The following is a 7,778-nucleotide window of genomic DNA, read 5'->3' on the forward strand; positions in this document are numbered from 1 at the left end:
CACACTTGGAAAACTGAACTGAATTAATTCCTATATAGCCATCATATTCTTTAGATACATTAGGACGAGATTCAGAATACTTCCCCTGATTTAAGAATGATGCACTAGTAGTTGAAAATAAAAACCACTATTTTTCTGAGTGGTGACTGGTAGGAAAGCAGGTGTATGGATGGATCAGGTGCATATGTCTCTTTCTGGTTCAATAGTTTTACAAGCTTCATTAAATATTTGTGAGCCTCAGTTTTCTCATCTATGAAATGGAAATTTCTGTTTCCTCATGAGTGTTCGAAAGTGAAATAAAATGCATTTAAAAGAATGTTGTATACAGTTACTGGCCATGTAGTTTTTTTAAAAAGATTATATAAGCTGTTCAGATTTCTGAGGAAAGTTTTCACTAAAGTATTTAATATAAGGAAGATCATTTGTGATTTTCTAAATACACAGTATAAAAATTGGTATTCGTCCATCTTTTGCTCTGCTAAGGGGGTTTGTAGAACTTTGTGTATTTCTCTCAGTGGTAACCTATTGGTAGTAGAGAAGGAAAATAAATGGTTTAATAAATCTGGTATGGATACACAAAGAACTACAGACAACCAAGGAAGGCTGAGAGAGGAAGAAAAATTCTTAATTATTTAATACCAAATGGTCAGCCCTGAAAATATTCATACAAGTAACATTATACAGACTGGACAAGTTGCATTTATGTACTTCAGAATATACATGTATATAAATATACATATATATGTATGTATGTAACAACAATTAGTGAAAAAAGAGGCCATAAATTTGAAAGAGGTATATTTATATAATATTTATAATAAAAGAAATAATTTCAAAATTACAAGGAAATGTATTATATAGACTATAGACTATTAAGTGAGATCACATAATTTCAGAAGGGAAAAATATTTATATTCTCTCTCATTTGTGGAATCTATATACATATAATACATGTATATATATTAACAAATGTACATGTGGCTATAACATGAAGGAAAAAAGAACAAGATAGGCTGACTATAAGGGGATGAGACACAACTGAATTTAAATAATGGACATGAATTATGGGAGAAGATATAAAGGTAATTGTTTCTATGGGTCTAATTCTGTCATGGGCTTTTGTGTTTTGATGGTTGATAAGTACATTAAAATATATTCAATACTGAAATTGTAAAATTTCATGTGATGCTTGCACAACTTTTATCCAGAATACCTATTCTAACCATATAGAAGTTTGTTGAGTTGTATAGACTTTGGTTCTGGCTAATTTTAGTGTATCATATGTCTGTTTATTTGAAAATATTATGATAATGTCTATAAGGTTAAAAAATTAAACAAAATTGAGCTGTTTATCTGACCATAAGCAGAGACTTTCTGATGACAGACCAGGGGGAGGTGATGGTGTTGCCATGGATGACAGACCACGGGGAGGTGATGGTGTTGCCATGAAAGACAGACCAGGGGAAGGTGATGGTGTTGCTATGGATGACAGACCAGGGGATGGTGATGGTGTTGCCACGGATGACAGACCAGGGGGAGGTGATGGTGTTGCCACGGATGACAGACCAGGGGGAGGTGATGGTGTTGCCATGGATGACAGACCAGGGGGAGGTGATGGTGTTGCCATGGATGACAGACCAGGGGGAGGTGATGGTGTTGCCATGGATGACAGACCAGGGGGAGGTGATGGTGTTGCCATGGATGACAGACCAGGGGGAGGTGATGGTGTTGCCATGGATGACAGACCAGGGGGAGGTGATGGTGTTGCCATGAAAGACAGACCAGGGGAAGGTGATGGTGTTGCTATGGATGACAGACCAGGGGATGGTGATGGTGTTGCCACGGATGACAGACCAGGGGGAGGTGATGGTGTTGCCACGGATGACAGACCAGGGGGAGGTGATGGTGTTGCCATGGATGACAGACCAGGGGGAGGTGATGGTGTTGCCATGGATGACAGACCAGGGGGAGGTGATGGTGTTGCCATGGATGACAGACCAGGGGGAGGTGATGGTGTTGCCATGGATGACAGACCAGGGGGAGGTGATGGTGTTGCCATGGATGACAGACCAGGGGGAGGTGATGGTGTTGCTATGGATGACAGACCAGGGGGAAGTAATGGTTGTTGCTATGGACAGTTTTCTCATGACCACTGGGACCAGACTCCCAATCTCCAGAAGATTGCTGTTCCTCTAAGAGATCAGGATTAAAAAGATGACAGGACACTTTCACAGAAAGGCTTTGCTTTCACCCTTGTATGGAAAGCAGTCATCCAAAATACCCTGTTGTAACCAATCAACCTTTTCTCTTGTTCTGTTTCTGACATGCAAGGAAATTAGCTTAGGCCTTGCCAATGCCCTTCTTGCTGTTACATTTTCCAGCCTGTCTTACTTGATAAGGACAACTTCTACTCATTCTGTAAGAACACTTGTCTTATCACATATAAGAAAATGTTTGATTCTACAATAGAAAGATAAAGTCAATTACAATTATTGAACCAAAAAAAGAAAAAAGAAAAAGAAAAAAGGTGATGTGGTTGCCTTCATCATTTTGTAAATAATGCCACAAAGATATCAAGGGATCTCAGTTCGGCCAGAAGAAGAATCTTCTGGAAAGGTACAACTCTTTTCTTCCCAATGAAAATGAAGTATGAAGACTAAGAATTGCCACAAGCAAGAATACCCCTGATGTATCACAAGGCAGTCAGAGGTGGTCTGATTTTTATAGTAGACTCAACAAAAAAGGCTAAATCTATCATTCATTCATTCATTACATTACATTCTATTTGCAGTGATTATTGACTCTATGCATTGCTACTAAATTCTGGCAATACAATTGAAAAATGATCCTATGATCATCGCCATAACTCACTCTAACAGAAAGACAGCTGTTAGCCATTTACCACACAGGTAAATCAGGTAAGTTCCTTTCTCCTGATAGTTACCATTCTCATAGCTATGATATTGTGACTAGAAAGACTTGAGGCCTCTTTGTCTCAATGGGAAAAAATTCTTTACTGCTTCTTGTGTATAGTGTCTGAGTCTTATCTATTAGTTACTTTCTGGATTGGAGCAGGGCCATCTTCAAAGATCTGAGTACACTGATTATATATTGGCATTTACACTTAATGGAAAAACCTAAATTCATAAAACCTTTATAGATTTTATGAATCTACAGAAAATTATGTCCTAAATATTTACAAAAAGGAAAACAACCAAAATCTAATATCTAATCAGCTATCCGAAGTGCTTAAATGTTAATTATCATGATATTTATTTTCTTCCATGAAATACTGATATTTTGCAGTTGAGGTACACTTTAAGGATTTTTCCCTCTTGTTTTTGTAATTTTAAAAAAATTTATTACACAAAGGTTGTCACATAATTGGAGACTTCTCTACTTTGTACACAATTATTCTTACTCTCCACAGAAAGGCTGATTCTGAACTTCTCACCTGGTGATGCAGGAATGGTAGAAATGCCTTGGTTTAAACTGAAAGCAGAACACTGGCTCTTCTACCTCATATCAGGAATATACACATGTCTTTATTCAAAACTATAAAATAAATTATCTGTAGCCATGGGCAATGACTGCAGTAAACCATTATATATTATCAATGGAAACCAGAAACTGATGGTTACAGTGATCAGCTAGTCTTTTTTCAGCCATTTTCTTCAGGTGACTTCTCTGAAGTTATTGGTGAGGAGCCTGCCTTGAGTTTATAGTCATAGTTCGATGATAAAGTGAGTTAGAACATGCCGCCTCCCATTACCATCATTGCTCCTATTCCAGGGCCCTTTTCTTCTGTAGGAATTTCTGTCACTACAACTTCTGCTGTAGTTAACAAGGAGTCCATCCCAGCAGCAGCAGTAAAGCAGCTCTTACCATCTTTGTTGGATCAGTGATCCCCTCTTCCACCATGTTCACAAAATCTCCAATCATAGCATCCTAACCAACTTCCGAGGAGCTTTGCAGAATTTTCTCAATTATCAGTGATCCTTCAACACCTGCATTCTTAGCAATGGTCACTGCAGAAATTTTGAATGTTCCTTGAATGATTTCCATACCTATTTTCTGATCTTCATTAGCAGGCTCTAATGAATCCAAGGCTGGGTTGCACCAAAGCAAGAGCAATCCCCTCCTAGAACAACCCCTTCTTCAGCAGCTGCTCTCGTAGCTTTGAGAGCATCCTTATCCCTGCCTTTCTTCTCAGTCACTTTAATCATCCCTTCAACCCTCAGCACAGTTACTCCATCTGAAGGTTTAGCCAGTCATTCATTCCCCTTCTTCTTTTCACATTCACTAGTTGCAGTGTCTAACTGCTCAGTGATGTCTCAAATGGTTTTCCATTTGAGCCGTCACCTTTTTCTTTCAAAAGCATGGTGTTATCTTTGGTGATAATAACCTCTTCAAATTTTCCTAAGTCATGAGCTTGGACATCTTTAAGACTTAGATTCACCCCTCTTCTTCACACACTGCACCACCAGTGGCAACAGCCGTATCTCCAAGCTGGTCTTTGCTACTGTCCCCAATCCCTACAACTTGAAGACCACCTTTTAGCCTCTTCAAAGGCCCTGTGTTTAGAGCTTCGGCATCACCATCTTCAGCAATTACGACCAATGGCTTCTGATGAGCACTGGGAATTTCAAGGGCAGGTGCAATGGACTGCATGCTAGAATTTTCTTTTCACTCAACAGAGCATAGGCAACTTTAAATTCACATTTTTGACATTTTGATGGATTAGTAAAATATAGGGAAATATGTCCTCTATCAAACTTCATTCCTTCAATAATTTCTAATTCATCATTCAGGGTTTTTCCATCATTTACTGTGATGATGCCCTTTCTTCTAACCTTTCTCATTGTATCAGTAATGATGTTTCCAATGTCTTTGATTCCATTTGCAGAAATCATAGCAACCTGAGAGATTTCTTCAGGGTTTGCCACAGGTTGAGACCATTTTTTTAATTTCAGCAATTACAGCGTCAACAACTAGCATCACACCTCTCCTAATTCCCATTGTATTAACATGTTGGCTGATCTTCTCAAAGCCCTTCTTGGCAGAACTGTAGTAGGGGTGGTGCCATTCCCAACCTCTTCATTTGTGTTATTGGCAACATCTTGAACAAGCTTAGCGCTGATATTTTTATATCCTTCAAATCAATCAACTTGCAACAGTGACCCCATTTTTTTTCTTTTGTTCTTTTTTTTTTCCTCGAGACAGGGTTTCTCTGTGTAGCTTTGGTGCCTGTCCTGGATCTTGCTCTGTACACCAGGCTGGCCTCGAACTCACAGAGACCCACCTGGCTCTGCCTCCCGAGTGCTGGGATTAAGGGTGTGCGCCACCACCGCCCAGCCAGTGACCCTATCTTTTGTTACTTTAGGATTCTCCAACTCTGTGCATTCATCACTGTTCTTCTCTTTGGCCCCACCGCAACAGCTACAGCATAGGCTGGACAGTCTACACCTTGAAGCAACAAGGCTCAGACATACACACCAAATTTTACATCTTTGGGATAGGCCGGAGTGAGATGAGGAGCCAGTGCCTCAGACAGTCTCATCCGGCAAAGGACTGTGAGTAGCAGGTACATTTCTGCGGGGTGGCAGCAGAAGTGCACACGGCCAGGCCAGCAGTGAGGGAGGGGAGGACTTTACCTTTTAATCAGGCATTAGCCCCACGTACTGGGTGCACTGATTGATGCTTTACGTCTCTGTACAGAGTGGAGGTGGTACGCTTCTGAGATGAGGTATATGTTTCCCAGTAGTACCTGCTTGGTGTTCTTGGAGGCTGACTCTAAGATGTATTCCAAGGGCAGCCAAGGGACAGACAGAAACAAGCGAAGTAAAGGCTAGGAGGATACAGAGTAGTAAGCTGTTAGTGTGCTTACCTCTCCGGAGAGCAACTGAGCTGGAAGAGGCTGCTTACTTTCTTAATTTTTAAACTAGTGGTTACTTTTACTCATCCCAGCTGTCTCTGGCACCAGGTTTTCCTACAATGTCACCTCTGGCCTCTTCATAGCTGGTCCCAAGCCCATCTCCATCTTCCTCAGTGTTCTATCGCTGTCAGATGTTCATTTATCAGATATTCCCACTTAAATGACACTCAACAGTCCTGGGCGCGATGCATTTCTGGGCTTATCCTTTAGTCAGAGAGTGCTTTGACTGCCATATTTATCACTTTTTGCTAAGAGTGTTGCCAACCTTATTCTCATCTAGATTTGAAGCATAAGCATTCTGGGTTTCTTTACCTCTGAATTACTCTGGTCAGTTCACTAGAGGCCAAGCAACATTCATTAGCTCCGTTGCATTGCCTGTGAAAACCATTCCACACTTCATTCAGTTCAGCATTACTTTCTGCTTGTGAACTTCCCAGCCCGCCCTCACATTGCTAACTCCACTTTATCAGTCACAGCCCAGTGATTCACCACACCCTGTGGTCTTGTTCTCTAGAATTTTCCTGCCCACTTCCAAGGCCTTTAAAGACTTCCATCATCTACCGAAAGCTTTCACTTTTTAAGGCTTATATTCAGGACACAGCTTTCACTATTATTTCCTCCTTTATTTCCTGTCTCTCTTTCTCTGTTCTTCTCTACTACAAATGATTATTACATAACAGAAGGGCCTCTGTATAAAATGCTCGGAGTGCATCAAAGAGCAAGGCATCCCTCCCTGCCTTTGCAGCATGTGCAGACAAGCTTGAGACAGTGGGAGACTCCCGCCAAGAAGACATCGAGAATAAACCGGAAAACCCAAATGAGAGAGTGGAACAACATCTCTGAAGAACTGTGAAGCTAAAATGGGTGACAGGTATTCAGTGGAGGAAAGGGCTTGATCTAATTTGCATCTTCAAATGCACATGTGGGTTGCAGTGTAAAGAAATTGTTTGAACAAAAGCTCTCAATCCCCAGTGGGAAAATGTGTTGCTAGACACATCTCTGAGCACACCTTGGGAGAACCTGAGAATCTGCATTATTGCCAACTCCCAGAAGATACACACTTTGGGAGCCACTCACTGAAGAAAGAGGAAGCAAGGGTGCAAGGATAGTTGGGAGAGTGACTATTCCAGGCAAACAACGAGGGTGGCCTGGACTGCAGAGGAGTCAGAGGGGATGGACAAAAGCAAAAAGCCAAGAGATCCCTGAGTTATACAGGGTCAGGTTTGACAATTCATAGGAAGCAGGGATGAAAGAAAGAACAACCAAGGAAACTTCTGGTGAAAAGCCCTCAAGTGGGTGGGGTGATGGAAGTAGGGGGCCAGGAAGAAAGGCAGAGCTAGTGCAGAAGGGTCAGAGTGGGGTTCAGCGTGAAGTTGGGTGCTTCAGTTAGGAATGTAGGCTCTGTAGACAGCCTTCCTAGATTTGGGCACTAGCCTCGCCCTGTGCCAGCTGGAGAAGTCCAGGACAATCCTCAGACTGGCTGTGCTCTAGTCTCCTCAGTTTAGCAGTGTTAAAGTTAGTGTCCCCCTTGTAGGTCTTGAGGAAGGTTAAATACAACCTGGGAGTGTGGAGTCTGCACCTGTTTGGCATCTAGGATTGATGAAATCAGTTCGGAAATGCTGTCTGTCTCAGGCTTCTTAAATTTGGTTGCTTTGTTTATTTGGAGTCTTCTGTATGAAGTTTCTTTTGCCATTTCTCTATTGCATTCATATTTACTCTCCGGGTTAAAACTGAAGGCCCTTCTTCCATGAAGCCACCTGACTGTCCTGAGACAGTGGTCTCTGCTCAGCTCATACCGTGGGGCTCTCTAGCAGGCCCAAGATTGGCTTACAGATTTTGTCCT

At 41.5% G+C, this 7,778-nt stretch overlaps 1 pseudogene; it reads right to left on the reverse strand.

The window, feature by feature from the left end:
• Positions 1-3,748: 3,748 nt before the first annotated feature.
• On the reverse strand, positions 3,749-5,590 carry LOC128097070 (60 kDa heat shock protein, mitochondrial-like; annotated as a pseudogene).
• Between the last annotated feature and the right edge of the window lie 2,188 nt (positions 5,591-7,778).

The sequence above is a fragment of the Peromyscus californicus genome, unplaced genomic scaffold (genome assembly GCF_007827085.1).
Source record: "Peromyscus californicus insignis strain IS unplaced genomic scaffold, ASM782708v3 Scaffold_5__1_contigs__length_169319896, whole genome shotgun sequence".
Taxonomy (NCBI): domain Eukaryota; kingdom Metazoa; phylum Chordata; class Mammalia; order Rodentia; family Cricetidae; genus Peromyscus; species Peromyscus californicus.